Source organism: Ostrea edulis, chromosome 10, assembly GCF_947568905.1.
Source record: "Ostrea edulis chromosome 10, xbOstEdul1.1, whole genome shotgun sequence".
Lineage (NCBI taxonomy): Eukaryota > Metazoa > Mollusca > Bivalvia > Ostreida > Ostreidae > Ostrea > Ostrea edulis.
In genome coordinates, this window is record NC_079173.1 from 2,079,375 (window position 1) to 2,097,814 (window position 18,440).

General features: G+C 37.3%; 1 long non-coding RNA gene and 1 pseudogene across 1 annotated transcript; both read left to right on the forward strand.

The window, feature by feature from the left end:
• The window catches only part of LOC125666498 (uncharacterized), an 82,015-nt pseudogene that overhangs the window by 33,881 nt on the left and 29,694 nt on the right, over window positions 1–18,440 (forward strand).
• On the forward strand, window positions 1,748–17,621 carry LOC130050862 (uncharacterized). The gene is made up of 4 exons (XR_008799202.1): window positions 1,748–2,075; window positions 6,707–6,911; window positions 8,017–8,093; window positions 17,563–17,621. It is a non-coding gene; the product is annotated as an uncharacterized LOC130050862 (long non-coding RNA).

The window sequence follows — 18,440 nt, forward strand, 5'->3', positions numbered from 1 at the left end:
TTATATTAGTACTATACCCCCTTAACGCAGCCATGGTACGAGCGGAGCTCAAACTCACGACCTTCTGGGTACGAAGCGAAGCCTCGTTCAATATTTTTATGAAATTAATATATGGGGATGCTTACTCCTCCTAGGCACCTGATCCCACATCTGGTGTGTCCAGGGGTCCATGTTTGCCCAATTCTCTATTTCGTATTGCTTATAGGAGTTGTGAGATTGATCGCTGTTCCTTATCTTCACCTTTCATCAGTTCAAAACAAAATACTAAAGCCAAAACTAAACAGCATGCTCATAGTGATTGTCGGTCCCCCTGTACTGCTTTTCTATGGCTGACAAAGCATGCACTAGAGGTCCCACTGTCCTTAAAGATACATGTACAATACGGGACTTTAGAGATACAGATCCACTCTGACATTTATCGCGCGTTGAGCGTAATTTGTAGGGCATGTCACTTCCGGATTACAATAGCAACTAAGTAAACAAGCATGGGATACTTCATTTGTTATCAAAACCTGCATTTAAATGCTATCTTTGAAAGTGATGAATCACTACAACCATTTTATAGGAAAATGCATTTGATTAAATTATGTGAGATGGCGAGGGATATAAAAATCTAGGGAATATCTTGAGGATATCGGTAAAACTTCATGCCTTGCATCTAGCCTGGTACCCGAGGCCTTCCGATGTTCAAAGAACGAAGGCCAGGCATCTGCTGTCGAATGGATTCTTCCACTGATCAAAATCCAACATGTCGGACTCGTTACGTGTATCTTGTATGTGTACGCGTGTAACGTGTATCTTGTATGTGCACGCATGTAACGTGTATCTTGTATGTGCACGCATGTAACGTGTATCTTGTATGTGCACGCATGTAACGTGTATCTTGTATGTACCCGCGTGTAACGTGTATCTTGTATGTGCACGCATGTAACGTGTATCTTGTATGTACACGCGTGTAACGTGTATCTTGTATGTACCCGCGTGTAACGTGTATCTTGTATGTGCACGCGTGTAACGTGTATCTTGTATGTGCACGCGTGTAACGTGTATCTTGTATGTACACGCGTGTAACGTGTATCTTGTATGTACACGCGTGTAACGTGTATCTTGTATGTGCACGCATGTAACGTGTATCTTGTATGTACACGCGTGTAACGTGTATCTTGTATGTGCACGCGTGTAACATGTATCTTGTATGTGCACGCGTGTAACGTGTATCTTGTATGTACACGCGTGTAACGTGTATCTTGTATGTGCACGCATGTAACGTGTATCTTGTATGTGCACGCGTGTAACGTGCAGGTACCCGTGACTCCTCCGAGTTATTATACATATAGTTTGAGATCAAATTTTACTGTGTAGATGTTTTAATATATATATATAGGCTTAACACAGCTCGCACGATAAGACTAAATTTACATGTACACGCTTTTCTTTAATCCCTTTAATATCGTTTTTTTGCACGCTCACATACTCATGAGAATGTCCAAATTCTGTTTTTGCCAAAACAATTTTCTAATTCATAACATGATTATGGGCCAAACTGGGAGCGAAGAAAAACTTCTTACGGCTTATCACAGATCAAACACAAAAAAATATCTAAAAATACCCCTAAACATCAACAGAGTATATAGCCGCGGGCTTATAATTGGATATTGAGTCTTAAAATATACCTGGACGTTTGATTAATGTCTCCGTACAGAACTTCGAATGCCGTTATCGCAGAATCGGACCGTGGATACGCAGCTATCCCCGCACTTGTATTCAGAAACCAAATTACCGGTAGCGAATTTATAAAGTTTACTTAACAAAGGAGCCGTTCATAATGAGCTATAGACATATTGTCACTAGCGCCGATACGGATAATGTTTTATTGACTGCAGAACACGATAATTCGTTTGGATTGGACAAATTAAAGGATCTCGCCGAAACGTTGAGGGGAAGACGAGAGTTTGACGAGAGTTAGTTAAGCTTAACCATTTGGAAGAGGATATTCATTATATCAGTGCACTTCGTTATCGACGTCATCGGTAATTTGTATGTTAACATATAATTACTTGTCAACTTCAACGGCGGTAAGTGTTTTAAAGTCTTCAAACTTAGATAGGAGTGGAATTTTGACTTTAAAAGCCAGGGTTTATTAGTTGACAATAATTTAAAAAATATTTCGAGACTACAGATATAGGTACAATTTATCATTATTTGTTTTTAAATTTCTCCAATTCTATATATTAATAATTCTTTCAAACCGGGAAACTAGTAACTAAATTTCTAAATGTACTTTGTAGTACTTTATGACATATGCAAAACTTCACAATATCATGAAAAAGATACCCCCCCCCCCCCCAAAGAAAATTAATAAATAAATGAATACAATAAAATAAGGATATCTTACAGGTCTGTTTTAGAGTTCGCATATTTTGATAGTTCCTTGATGGTGGCAAGTATAATTGTAAAGTCAACTTTTATGTATTACAAAAAGCTGCATAGATCTATAGACATTCTGAGCCATGGTAGCAAAGAAAAGGAGGGATCTAAGGGGGGGGGTCTTGAGATTGAACCCGGGAACCTTCCATTATTACATACCGCTGGGCTAGCAGTGGCGGCTCCAGGAATTAGCCAGGCCGACATACACAGTAAGGTGATACCGCTGGGCTAGCCAGGCCGACATACACCGTAGGGCGATATTACTACAATATAAATTGTGCCTAATATAGAACTCATACACGAACTCTTCATATAGAGGAGATGAAAAAGTGATATTAGAAAACAATACCGTTAACTAAGTGGTATTCTTCGCGAGACACAAATTTAGCGATTTTCCCATGAATCATGGGTATATATATATTTAGCGAGAGCTAATTTTAGCGTCTTTATAATTCCAACGAAGACAGCTATTTCATCCGATACGTAGTTAATAGTTAACTATATCCAATTTCAGCGGCCTCATCACTCTCGAAACCGCCGCGGTGGCCAAGAGGTTAGAGCGTTCGCCCCGCATGCGGAAGGCCGGGGCTCGAATCCCGGCCGCGACAGACCTAAGTCGTTAAAACAGGTAGTGACAGTTCCATCGCCAAACGCTCGGCATAAGGTGTGAATGTCACGAGTCCTCGGGGATGACCTTAAAAACGGATGTCCTGTGTCACAGTAGGTGTGGCACGCAAAAGAACCCTCACTGCTCAATGGCCGTAAGCACCGAGCATAGGCCTAAATTTGAAGCCCTTCACCGGTCTTGGTGATGTCTCCATATGAGTGAAAAAATCTCGAGCAAGACGTTAAGCGAGATACAATCAATCAATCAATCATCACTCTCGCTAATAATGCCAAATTTAAATCCTTGCTACAAATTATGCTTATGCAATATCAGAAACCTAGAGGACTGCGCTGTTAGTATCATTTTCCGCACAAAGGTTTTCCTCTTTTTATTCATCATAATGTGGAAGTGAAGTCTTTTTCTTTGACAAAATAATTAAAGGGGAAGGCAACCCAAAGAACATGTTTATGATAAATGATAGGATTAACTATATGAGGAAAATTTGTCATACTATTCTGCTGATTTACAGCCTAGATAAGCTTCAGCACTAATTTGAAAACGTTAAAAATTGAAATACGGGCCATCTATAGAGGCTACCATGATGTGGAACTCTTTCGTATTCAAGACCACAAAAATAAATAATTTTGACGTCACATCGTCTGTTCCGGTTTTGACGAGATTCTAAGATCGTCAAAGTTGTGCATATGATAGATTTTACAAGAAGGTTGATGCCTTCCTATCAAGCTATTACTTACACTAATTAATACGTAGGGGAGATGTACAAAATAGTTTTTATTCCCGAAATGCCTAACCAACCGAGTCGTCTGAAAAGAGAAGACTATGTATACTGTGGATCCATCATTTGCGTAATGACAAGTTGAGGTTCGAGACATTTGTATGAAGAAACATACCGTCTGCCTGGTCTGCGACTCGACTGAACGTCTTCTTTTCTCAATTTCTTCTTGCGAAAGAACAGACTCAAATCTATACGGCTTCAAACTAACTGTTCGTGACGGACATGTTTACAGTGCTGCTGATGAAATAAACCGGAATCGACAGTGTGACGTCATCAATTAAACTTCATTGGCCACTCTCTTAGCGGCGGGTAATTCAAAATATAGGATAGATTGATTTTGATTTAATTGTTAGGCAGGGATTTTTTTGGTTAAAGACTGTTATTTACAGTATCAGTGAGTAGTAAATACTTTATTGACAAAACCAACAATGTAGTTAGGGTTACCTTTCCCTTTAATTTGTCTGAATAATTATGTTATTTAAAAAAAACCCACCTGTTATCCCAACAAAACTTTCTATTGTAATAATAATAATACCATATTTATATAGCACCCTTTTCATACACTATGTACGCTCAAAGGTGCTTAAATAACCCCCACTATCAAGGCCACTATTCTAAGAAAACTCAGGATTGTAATAACTCCCACTATTATATTAGCATCTACAATCCTAACAACACTGACAATAATTTGTTACTATGGTGATTACAACAATGGTAGTGAGACGGGTATTGCATTGGCTGCTATATACAGTACCATGAAGTCGACCAAACATTCTCATCGAACGTGTCATGAGGGTCAGGTTGTTGATTCATGACTGTGACCCGTAATCGTAAAATTTGGCAGAAATTGAATGCTCATAGAAATTACACAATGTCGTTATCATCAATGTTTACGGAAGTTTAAAAAAAAAAACACTCTTGATTGTGTTTCAGTAAAGTTGGAAAAAAATGTTTTGGTGAATTTCGTGCTTTGGCAAGTTGTTTTTTTTAAATTGTTCGATCAAAATAGATTCCCAAACATTGATGATGAGAAAAAGGGTTCCCAAGCTGAGGGTGAAAATTGTCAAATTCACAAGTTTACGTCAGCTGTTTATATACCGTGAAGTGAATGGCGAAGCATTCCTCTTGTATCAGAAACGGCTTAAATACAAATTCAATGTGTAGATACAAAGTTAGATACAACATTAATGTGTAAATACAAAGTTAATGTGTAGACACACAGTTAATGTGTAAATATAAAGTTAATGTGTAAATACAAAGTCAATGTGTAAATACAAAGTTAATGTGTAAATACAAAGTTAATATGTAGACACACAGTTAATGTGTAAATACAAAGTTAATGTGTAAATACAAAGTTAATGTGTAAATACAAAGTTAATGTGTAAATACAAAGTTAATGTGTAAATACAAAGTTAATGTGTAGATATAAAGTTAATGTGTAAATACTTTATACATTAAAGTGTAGAGTGTAGAGGACGCTCATTTTGAATTTTTCCACGCTGTTCTGTAAAAGGTACCTATGTCTAATTCAGCTGCCTTTTCAATTTCATCAAATATGGAAGTATGCCAGGTTTTTACTGCTAATCTATGAAGTTTTCGAAAAACACATTTTGCTTTTTTATATTTAACAAAAGAATCGGATTCCTTGGACCTCGGAGAACCCTCCGATTTCCAGAGGCGTCGAGCACATCGCATATCATAGTGAGCATGATCTAGATTGTTAGATTTCCAGTAGGGCTTTAAAAAAGGTCTAAATTTTCCGTACGGAATGTGAAGATCAGATGTAGATAAAAGAGTGGCCGTTATATTTATCAGATGTTGGTCAATGTCATAATCCGGTTCACCATCTGCTTGAAAAGTGCTGAGAAGATGATCACATGTGTTTTTGTACGCTTGTAGATTATTTGAATCTGCAATTGACCATTTTGGAATGTTACGAGATAGATCCGGAGGAAGGCAGCTGAATATATTTTTGATGTTGAATTCAGAGATTATCTTATCTTATCTTATCATTAACTTTGTATTTACACATTAACTTTGTATTTACACATTAACTTTGTATTTACACATTAACTTTGTATTTACACATTAACTTTATATTTACACATTAACATTAACTTTGTATTTACACATTAACTTTGTATTTACACATTAACTTTGTATTTACACTTTAACTTTGTATCTATACATTAACTTTATATCTACACATTAACTTTATATTTACACATTAACTTTATATTTACACATTAACTTTGTATTTACACATTAACTTTATATAATATTCAAATATGTCTAGTAGGAGTCTTGCATTCTCCCCAATATAACGTCCTTTAATATAAGCAGTTTGGTTTTCATTAATTATACCTAATAAAACTTTTTGCAGTCTTTTAGCAAAAATAATGGCAATTATTTTATAGTCAGTATTTGTCAAACTTATTGGTGTGCGTTCATTAAAAAAAATAGATCACTTGTTGTCCAGAGTAATGTCAGATTGCTATGTATAAGACCCCCCCCCCCCCCCCCCCCCAAATCCCCAACCCCAAGCCTTATGACAATTTAACCCAGGATTTTCCACAGAAGCTATTTTTTTTTAATACATCAATCTTTAGACATTTTGTACATGACCTTGTCACGCCGCACCAGAGGGTTTAGGTGTCCCGATTTTACACCTACCCCGGGATTTGGATTTTATCAATAAGTAGCGGCGATTTTCCCAAGTACAGACAAGACAAATTAGAAATGGATGAAATCAGCTCTAAGCCTGTTCTAATGAAATGTTGCCAAATTTAGATGGGCGTTGAAGTTCAGCTTCTAAATTTACTGACGATAGGACAGCTCTGTCTTTTAAATTCTTGAATATCTATGTATATTTTCAGCTGATTGTGGGTTATTTTGATGAAAACGGCAGTGTCATAAAGCACCGAACCTCCATAAGGGATCAGCGGGGTTAGTCTTTGGGATTACAGTAAGCTAATTTGGGATCGTGAAGCCCGGATGTGTAGTTTAGAACAGAGCAGGTGCCCGCTTTTAAAGATCACTCGGAAAATGTCTTGATTTCATTTTGTTCCACGAGTGAGACAGGTAAGTTTGATTTAGAAACTTACACGTCTGAGGACATTGTTGACAATAAATACTTTAGAACGATTAGACAGCAAGTAATTGCATCTAAGTTATATGTGTTTATTGCTATGTTAAAATATCTAGACAATTTGATTCTGAATGAGGGGGGGGGGGGGGTCATCTTTCTAGGGCTCTATTTTTGACAATCGTAACATCTACAGATTCCTTTATTACATAACATTACATTAATTTGGTATTTCGTTTATTGACTAGAATTTGGTCAAATGGTAATCTCTCTCTCTCGCTTTCTCTCTCTCTCTCTCTCTCTCTCTCTCTCTCTCTCTCTCTCTCTCTCTCTCTTATAGATGTCACTGTATTTAAGCTCCCACAGATCTTAGCATTTGTACTAATATGTAATAACACACGTTCTAGATATGTACTAACATATGTTCTATATACTAACATCTGTGAATTTTCGGGTCGCATGGGGCTTTAATGATGTTTGAAGGGAAATTCAGACACCAGCATAGTGGAAAACTATGTTAAGAATTTTTTGATATGAATTTTTGAGAGGGTGATGCAAGAATACAGCGATAAGAGATTTCAACCCTGCACATTTTTGTCTTCACCGTAAACTGCAGGTTTCTATAAGGGGTGGATCTGTAGCTTTCTGGTTTTTATAAGGGGTGGATCTGTATCTCTCTGGTTTTTACAATCTTAATCTTTATATCCGGTCTGTCCCAATAATTACCCAGAGAGCTACAGATCTGCAGCTAAACATTACAATGACCTCACAATATCAGACTAAAGTTACATGTTGACATTGCAATGACGTCACACTATCCTCAGTAATGTTGTATGATTATCACATAAAACAATCACGTGACAACAAAATGACGTCAAATTATCGCACTAAAGTATCATATTCGCATTGAATGACAATTTAACCAATGAATGGCAGCATGGAAAAAATCATGGAAATCTAAAGAAAAAAGATCACGAAAGATCAAGCGTAAACATGATGTAAAAACTTGCATAAATGTTAGATGTTAAAAACAGTATAAAGACGATATCCCTTATACAGAATTTTAATGTTTTACAATTTTGAATAATTTTCTATTTTCAGCTTATTGCTGACAAAAAGAGGAAGAAATGAAAGTAGCCTATTTACTTGGACTCGCTTGTGTTTTGTACGTACACGTGGTAAGTATATGTATTATACACAGAATATCAGCAAATGTAACGAATTTACAGTCACTTTAAACTACATGAAAAGTGAAGATAACGAACAGTGATCAATCTCATAACTCCTACAAGCAATAAAAAATAGAGAGTTAGGCAAATACAGACCCCTGGACACACCAGAGGTGAGATCAGGTAGGTGTCTAGGAGGAGTAAGCATCTCCTGTCGACCGATCACACCCGCCGTGAGCCCTATATCTTGAAAAGGTAAACGGAGTTATCCGTAGTCAACATTAGTGTGCCAAGAACGACCTAACAATTGGTAGTAAACACGCCAGACAGCATTTGACCCAATGGTAGGTTGTACTTGCAAACTAGGTTATAACGACCATAAATCTTTTGAAATGTTGACTTTAAACGATACTGTTGAAACTCCTACACCATCAACTTGTTTGTCAGTAGCCTGCCTCGGTTTAAAAATTGGTCATACGCAGAACAAGCTCTTGCGTATGGAATGATTTGAAAGATATAAACCCCACTAACATGTTGTATACTAACATAGTACAACCTGTCATTGGATCAAATGCTGTCTGACATGTTCTAGCAATTTTTAAACCATGTACCAAATTAAGAGAAATGATAATAAGCAATTGAATTCATTTAAAATCCTCTTTATTGGTATATTTTTATTGAGCATCACCGGAAATATTTGAATATTCGATTAATTCATTGATTTTTTAAAGCAACATTTTAAATGAAAATGTAAAAAAAAAAAAAAAAAAAAAAAAAAAGAAACAACAATATACTAGATTGCCATGATAATACTAAATAATTATTTATCCAGGATTTGATTAGACAACTTCTAGTTTGATCCGAGGAAGTCGAACAGTGATTTAAAACAAAAATCGAAATACTCTGTGATTCCTTTCCATTTACACCCCCCGTAACACAAATTGAATACTGCATTCTTCCCTTTCATTTACACCCCCCCCCCGTAACACAAACTAAATACTGCATTCTTCCCTGACATTTACATCCCCCGTAGCAAAAATTAAATACTTCATTCTTCCCTTTCATTTACACCCCCCCCCCCCGTAACACAAACTAAATACTGCATTCTTGCCTTACATTTACATCCCATGTAGCAAAAACTAAATACTGCATTTTCCCCTTCTATTTACATTCCCCGTAGCAAAAATTAAATACTTCATTCTTCCCTTTCATTTACACCCCATGTAGCAAAAACTAAATACTGCATTTTCCCCTTCTATTTACATCCCCCGTAACAAAAATTAAATACTTCCATCTTCCCTTACATTTACATCCCCCGTAATACAAACTAAATACTGCATTCGTCCCTTCCATTTACATCCCCAGTAACAAAAACTAAAAACTGCATTCTTCCCTTACATTTACATCCCCAGTAACAAAAACTAAATACTTCATTCTTCCCTTACATTTACATCCCCCGTAATACAAACTAAATACTTCATCCTTCCCCTCTATTTACATCCCCCGTCGTAAAAAGTATATACTTCATTCTTCCCTTACATTTACATCACCCGTAATACAAACTAAATACTCCTTGCTTGCTTTACATTTACAGTGGTAAATACTGAATACTCGGTGTTCCCTTACATTTACTTCCCCCGTAATAAATACTGAATACTCGGTGTTCCCTTACATTTACTTCCCCCGTAATGAATACTGAATACTCTGTGTTCCCTTACATTTACTTCCCCCGTAATGAATACTGAATACTCTGTGCTACCTTACATTTACGTCCCCCGTAATAAATACTGAATACTCTGTGTTCCCTTACATTTACTTCCCCCGTAATGAATACTGAATACTCGGTGTTCCCTTACATTTACTTCCCCCGTAATGAATAATGAATACTCTGTGTTCCCTTACATTTACTTCCCCCGTAATGAATACTGAATACTCTGTGCTCCCTTACATTTACTTCCCCCGTAATGAATACTGAATACTCTGTGCTACCTTACATTTACATACTAGAATTTTGAAGGATGCGTTGAAGAACGTCAAGACAGAATGCACATGTGTATGTCAAAATAATAGGAATTGTTACTTGATTGTGACAAAAACACCCAAACCATACACTTAGATGAAAAGATGAAAATATTGAACAGTGATTAATCTCATAGCTCCTATAAAGAATAAAAAATTAAGAGCTAGGCAAACACGGACTTAGGGGCATACCAGAAGTACTATTTTGCGGTTTCGTGTCCCCCCTCCCCAAATATTTTGAAATTATAATCCGGATATAAGAACTTCCTGGATTAGGGGCATGTAGACCATGAGGCATTGATTTCCTGTATTCTTTAAGACACCGCAATAATTATAACGTATATTGTATCATTATATCTGTTTGAAGTATGCATCGGATATAAAGGAATCATATTCCCTTATTTTCTGTGGGTCATTTATTTTTATCTAAAGTGAACGATAAATGTCGAAATCATGATGAAAATTAAGGGGATAACACACCCGAGAATTTTTTTACGGATGAAAAGTGGAAGATACGTACAATGATATATTGAAAAGAAAACTTTCAAATTTACTTTACTATTAAAAAAAATACAGTTTTAGTAGAAAGTAATCTGAAGAGGATTAAACCCCCCGCTGGACTCGAACCCGCGGTCTACAGTTCTGACAGCAGTCTACATGTAAATCTATTGAGCTACACATGGACCCAGCTAGGCAATCACGCAATATACAAATGATGCTGATATTCATAATTTCATCCATGTTCTTAGCCGTGCAGAAAAATAAGCATGGGTATGTTTCTGTACAACCACGAAAGTCAGGTTCTTTATATTACGTAAGTTTATCCCACCCCCACCAAGATTACCCCGCAATTAAATATACAAATCCCCAAATTGGCAATTCATTTAATTTGTTTCTAAAGAAATTCTAAATCCTTTGAAGACGTTTAAAATCCTTTAGAAATAAGAATTTTTAGAATTCTGTGGACATTCATAGGATCTTGTGAAGATGTGTAAAATCCGATGGGATTCCCCCCCCCCCCCCCGTAGAATCGCATCAAAATGATTTCCCTTCGTAATTTATTTTCCTCTGAAAAAAGTAAAATTACGATAGAAAATTTATTAATTTCCCGATACAAAAATCATATTTTATTTCAAAGGCATATTTCGCACCTTCAGAAAAAAAGGCAAAATAAAAAAGTGTTTTAGAAGTCTGTAGAAACTGTTAGGCTGTCTATCAGGTGGCGCCCCTGGGACATAATGGGACAGGTGGCGCCTCCTAGGATATAATGGAACAGGTGGCGCCTCCTGGGAAGTAATGGAACGACAGGAGATGGGTCAAATAAGGGCTCGCCAAATTTACCAGATTTATCCGAGAACGATTTGATTATCTTGGGACTATCTCACTAATGCCAATAGCTCTAATTTATGGTAACGGGCGACACCACCCACCTGATCAGTGGGATTTTGACATGTGAAACACTAATTCCTCATTATGGCTCGTCTGGTGGGAGTCACGAGACAGGTGGCGCCTCTTATGAGGTAATGGAATGGCACCACCCTCTCCACGTGGAGCATTGTGTAATCAAACTTTAATCTACAACATTACGTAACGACTCTTGTATATCAATGTAATATCAAAATTGGTACCGTATAAGTTTTACATTGCACCTTCGTGATTCATGGGAATATTTTTAAAAGTCTTATGCTACACACTCCAATGTAATATCACGTGGCTCTGTCAAGAGTCCTGACTCGTGACGTCATCACGTTAGCAAACATGAATCTGCGTTGCAAACTGTACCTTAAACCTTAAACGGATGTTTTAAAAAACCCTTTCTTTAGGATCCCCAATGTGATTCACTCTAGCTCCAGGGAATTTATTGTGGCCCCATCCCAGGCCTGAACAAACTTAAAATTTATGTCAAATTTACTCCTCGGTATATATGAAAGCTATGGCTATTCCTGCCCAATGGTTCGTAAGTACTCCACAACATTTTACTATTTCTTGACTATCTCCCCTTTGAATAAACTTGAATTCTCTTACCCTAGGATGATTTGTTTTGTTTGAATTGGAGCTATATACCTGCTAAAGGGGAAAAAAAAAAATAAAAAAAATTGTAATAACTATGTAATGATGATGACGGGTAAATATTGATCAGAAAAAATCGCTTGGACCATCCTCAAGTGACCGTAAAGTGATTAATACCAAAAACTTCTACCAAGAAAGCACACCAAAAGATTTGATGAATGAACTTGAATGCCGATATATCTATCGTTTCGTTTGGATTTCGTGTCTACTTTTACACACCTTTGAGGAAATGTTTGAAGTTGTCCATTACTTGTTCTATTTTCATTCTAAGATTGACAGTTAATTTAACACATGAATTACCATTTAACTTAAGTGTGATTGATATGTTGGCATTAGACAGGGAAGTCCATTTAGTGGGCCCTTATAGGAGATAAGCATTAACGTATTGTATCTCTTCATGCAGTCACAATAAATTTTATATTATCATATATGGTTTAACTAGCCCTGTTATTCCCTTTGGAAATCTGCAAGGGCGTTCCGTTTCCTCCTGCCCGTAGTGTTATTTCTAGACGACCCCTAGATATTCTCAGTTATCCCCCTCCTCCTCCACTGTTCTTTATCTATAACCCCTTTTGTTGCCTGATGCAATATTCGATACTTTAAAGCTTACTTTTGGAGCACCTTTGATTATTTCAAATTTATTATCGCATTCAACGCGTGTTTACAGCGCAGCGACAAAAGATAGACATTCAAAAATAGAAAGAAATAAAACTTTCTTCTCCAGAGTGTGAAAACGAATAATGACTCAATGATTAAGGAGCACCTCCTGTATGAGAAGCACGATTGCTGAGAATGAACTTGTTTGGGAGTCCTCTATAACGTGTTTAGAAACCTTGCAATGTTATCTGTTAAAGTTTGTTTCCTATATTTTCCGTTTAATTCCGGATATTAAGTGCGGTGATACTAGGCCACTTAAAGGTGTACAAGTTGTTTATAATGGTTTTAAATTATACCTTAAATCCAGAAAAGCCAGAAAGGACTGATGTTACGAGGAAAAGTCAATAAAGAGATTTGAAAAATTGATTTTTGGTAAAAATATTTTGGATTTTGAGATAAGCTTTCAAATTTTCGTATGTTACACATAAAAAAAAACCAACAACCACGCACTGAAATAAGTGCACCTGGTGATACCTACACAAAGCTGTCATGCACGTAAGCGGCACGTAACCACAACTCTATCATGCACGTAAGCGGCACGTGACCACAACTCTATCATGCACGTAAGCGGCACGTGACCACAACTCTATCATGCACGTAAGCAGCACGTGACCACAACTCTATCATGCACGTAAGCAGCACGTGACCACAACTCTATCATGCACGTAAGCAGCACGTGACCACAACTCTATCATGCACGTAAGCAGCACGTGACCACAACTCTATCATGCACGTAAGCAGCACGTGACCACAACTCTATCATGCACGTAAGCAGCACGTAACCACAACTCTATCATGCACGTAAGCAGCACGTGACCACAACTCTATCATGCACGTAAGCAGCACGTGACCACAACTCTATCATGCACGTAAGCAGCACGTGACCACAACTCTATCATGCACGTAAGCAGCACGTGACCACAACTCTATCATGCACGTAAGCAGCACGTGACCACAACTCTATCATGCACGTAAGCAGCACGTGACCACAACTCTATCATGCACGTAAGCAGCACGTGACCACAACTCTATCATGCACGTAAGCAGCACGTGAATATCGTGCCACGTTGTTACTGTAACACCCCATCATTTTGATCAGGGGAAAATTAAGATTTTCGTTAAATTCGTCGAAAGATGGAATATCATTTATGAAATTTTGAAGATATAAACGAACTTTAGTGTTTGGTTTTTCTCGTCAAAGTCTTTCATTTTTTCGTGCTGAATTCTAAGTTTGCATTTAAAAGCAACGTGATCACTACTCGTTGAGATTTTTATTCCTTGTATAGGTCCATCTATGAAAGTCAACGTCAGTAACATTTCCATATATCACATAAACCGTCAGAATTCCACTTGAAATGTCCATATATCACATAAACCGTCAGAATTCCACTTGAAATGTCCATATATCACATAAACCGTCAGAATTCCACGTGAAATGTCCATATATCACATAAACCGTCAGAATTCCACGTGAAATGTCCATATATCATATAAACCGTCAGAATTCCACGTGAAATGTCCACAATTTATATTAACCGTCAATATTCATGATATGTCTATATATTAACCGTCAATATTCATGATATGTTTATATATTAACCGTCAATATTCATGATATGTCTATATATTAACCGTCAATATTAATGATATGTTTATATATTAACCGTCAATATTCATGATATGTATATATATTAACCGTCAATATTCATGATATGTCTATATATTAACCGTCAATATTCATGATGTGTCTGTCAATGTTTCGGGTTTTTTTATTACTATTGATTTCACAGTGATTCCGTATCCTCTGAAACTGATGACGTCACAATGCGTAAACGCAACTTTTTAATGGAAAATATTGACCTCGTCACACATAAAACTGTGTACACAAAATACAATTGCACTGCATGTCTTTGTTTTTTATAATTCGGATTATATTTATTATCTCATAAATGTGGATTTTATTAAAATGCATAAGGGGGTATATGATAAATTTATCATTACTACGGTAACGTCTCGTGTGATCGGATGATCCGCGCCTGTCAATTCGATGTGATCCGACTCTTCGGATCAAGTTACTGTAGTAATAATATATATGTATTAACCATCAGTATTCATGATATGTCTATTTATCATATACCCATCAATGTATCGTTCTTTGATACTGTGGATTTCACAGCGTGTAATCCGGTCATCATTACAATGTGTAAATATATCAAACGCAAAAAAGTAGGAAATGTAAATTGTATTTGCTTGTAAACACTTAAACACTTGTACATGTAATGGTATGGGGTATGTTTGGTATCCATAGTAATAATGATACATACGACTAGATAACGTTGCTTTTATCATGTGGACAACATTTGTCGAAACGTTGGATTGATTGAATCATATGGAGACGTCACCACTGCCGGTGAAGGGCTGCAAAAAGGGCTATGCTCGGCGTTTATGGCCTTTGCGCAGGGAGGGATCTTTATCGTGCCACACCTGCTGTGACACAGGGCCTCGGTTTTTGCGGTCTCATCCGAAGGACCGCCCCCATTCAATCGCCTCTTCCGACAAGCAAAGGGTACTGAGGGCCTATTATAACCCGGATCCCTACTACGTGATCAGTCTTACAAGGACATTTTCTATGAATCGTAACACGCCTATGTTAGTCACAAAAGGAGATATTTACGAATTTCAACCCTGCATTTGATTCCTATGGTGATATCACTTGTCTAATAATTATGTCGACTTGTCAGCTAGTTATGTCGACTTGTCATTTAGTTCTATCGACTTGTAAGCTACTATGTTGAATTTTCAGAAGATAATTATGTCGAATTGTCAGATGCTTCTGTTCACATTTCAAATAACAGAAAGTTTTTTAAAAAGTTGTCATAGAAATATTTTTTCACGCCTAGAATGTGCCACCCAACAACATAATGATCTGACAAGTCGACATGAGGACATTTGTTCATATATTGACCTGCAGATAATTATGTTGATTTGTCAACATACTTATCTGACAAGTCGACATAATTATCTGACAAGTCAACAGAATTATCTGACAAGTGATGGCATGTATATGCCACCATAGCTTTCAAACGATCGTTGTCTTCAAAACCGACCCTGTCCAGGTTATTCAGTGCGATGAATAAATTTGTAAACCTATCTTGGTGAGCATGTAAATATCCGGAGACAGACAAACGAAGCATTAAACCTACATCTGGACGCTATGTACACAACACACGTCCCTCCTTGTGGTATGTTAAGCTGTTTCCGACACAAGTGCTTGATGACAGAAACTTCACCCTGTAATTAATTGTTCTCCGTGGGATTCCTCGTCTGATCAGTCGGGGTTATTTTCTGTCCCGAGAAGCCTATTACTTGACAGATCTAGCCTCTTTGTGGATTAGATGATTATTAGGGGCGGATCCAGGAACTGATTACATCAGTCATTAGTCATTGTTTTTTTTATCCCAGTTTTGTTGTATTTTCTCATTTGTAGGACAACAATGGAATCCGAGAGGGCAATATTGAGCATATCACACCAACACGTGCTTCTGTCGTGCAGTAGTTGTACTCTATACGTTATTGATCTGATCATAAGAAAGCTTGTACGCCCTCTGTAACGATGGAGGAGAAATGGGCTTATCCCTACTGTGCAAGTAAACCCCGATGTAGATTTCAATCTATATAATTAACACATAATTAACGCATAGTTACCACGTAGATTTCAATCTATATAATTAACACATAATTAACGCATAATTACCACGTAGGAGGTGAATGGTGAAGAACATACTCCGCCCAAGGTCGAGGGATTTTGTTGGAAAATGAAACTCGAGTCGTAAAATATTGCCACTGTTCAAAAATGGTGTATAGCAGAGTTATCGATCCTAGTGTATCGGCGCTGCTTGTTCCGGTCCGATAACTTCCGTATCATTGTAAACAATTGATTTGAATATTGTTAAACTATACTGCCGTTAGATTGCATCCAAATTAAGATAGACGTTCTGGACCGGGACGAGTATCGCCACCTAGCGGGAAGCAAGGGAACGTAACTCACTGCTATGTTCCATTCTGACATCGAGGTAATCATTTTTCTGAGGTGAAGTTTGTGATATGGTCTTCTTCATACCGATTGTTAAGCCGTTCTTGGCACACTGATTTTGACTGCGGATAACTCCGTTTACCTGATCAGTATATAGGGCTCACGGCGGGTGTGACCGGTCAATAGGGGATGCTTACTCCTCCTAGGCACCTGATCCCACCCCTGGTGTGTCCAGGGGTCCGTTTTTGCCCAACTATCTATTTTTGTATTGCTTATAGGAGTTATGAGATTGATCACTGTTCGTTATCTTCACCTTGCATATAGCTATTGATCACCATGACGTCAGGGTATTAAATTTTCTATAAATCTCTCTACATGCAACAAATGTGTCGTGACGTCATGGATTTAGTTGGAAATATAACACTGACGGAGCGTGGTAGAATAATGAAGCACGTGATTCCACTCACCCACTCTGTACATTTTTAATGCATGCTCAAAATTTGAATACTTTTTAGTTTGGTAGTTGATATTACAGGGGGTTCAACATACAGCATCTCGCTTTGTGGTCGTCATTATGATCTTATTTGCAAATACAACCTGCCACTAGGTCGTATGGTGTTTGACGTGTTTCATACCAATTGTTAAACTGTGCTTTATATCCTGATTTTGACTACGGATTACTCCGTTTACTTGATTCAGAAAGATGGCTCACGGCAGGTGTGGCCGGTCAACAGGGGATTGTTATTCCTCCCAAGCAACTGATCCCACCTGTGGTGTGTCCAGGGGTCTGTATTTGCCCTTCTCTGAATTTTGTATTATTTATGAGAGTTATGAAATTGATCACTGTTCGTTATCTTCACCTTTATAGGAGTTTTGAGATTGATCACTGTTCGTTATCTTTTCTTTTCATTCTGCATATTTTGATACACGTTAGAAACTTTAATAGTTTTTAGTTTTGATATTGACTAAATGCACTGTGCTATTATTTTAGGCGACAGGGAGCTCGTACTGTAGGGCGAGATATAGTGAACTTTTAACAGAAGAGACCTACAAACACACTACGTGTAGTTTGTGCTATCAATTTCTTATAAAACCACAAGACAACCAAGAGTTTTCTCCCTTCATTTACAACACCGTAAGTAATGAGCAATGCCTCAATCACACAACAGATGGCGCTCTGATCTGTCCCACACATGAGGATAGGACTACAATAGACTATGTTTGTAAAACTATATCGCCCTTCAAATGTAACCAGTGGAAGCTGTGCTGTGAAAGTGCATGGAAGTGCTGCAATTCCCAGAAACGGCAAAATGACCAGAAAGGAGAGGAACCGTCATGTCCGATGATGTGGGATGGCTGGGAATGCTGGGACAGAACCGGAACTGGAAGTGTTGCCAGTAATAAATGTCCAGACTTTCTCCAATATTCTCCTGACAATGGTAAATTCTTTCATTTAATTTTATCTATTCATTTTGATGCTACATAATTCTATTAATCTGAGCTGATTTTTGTTTGTTTTAAAATAGAGCGAATAACATTGGCATCGTGAGAAATACTTAGTACAGTAATAACAGTTA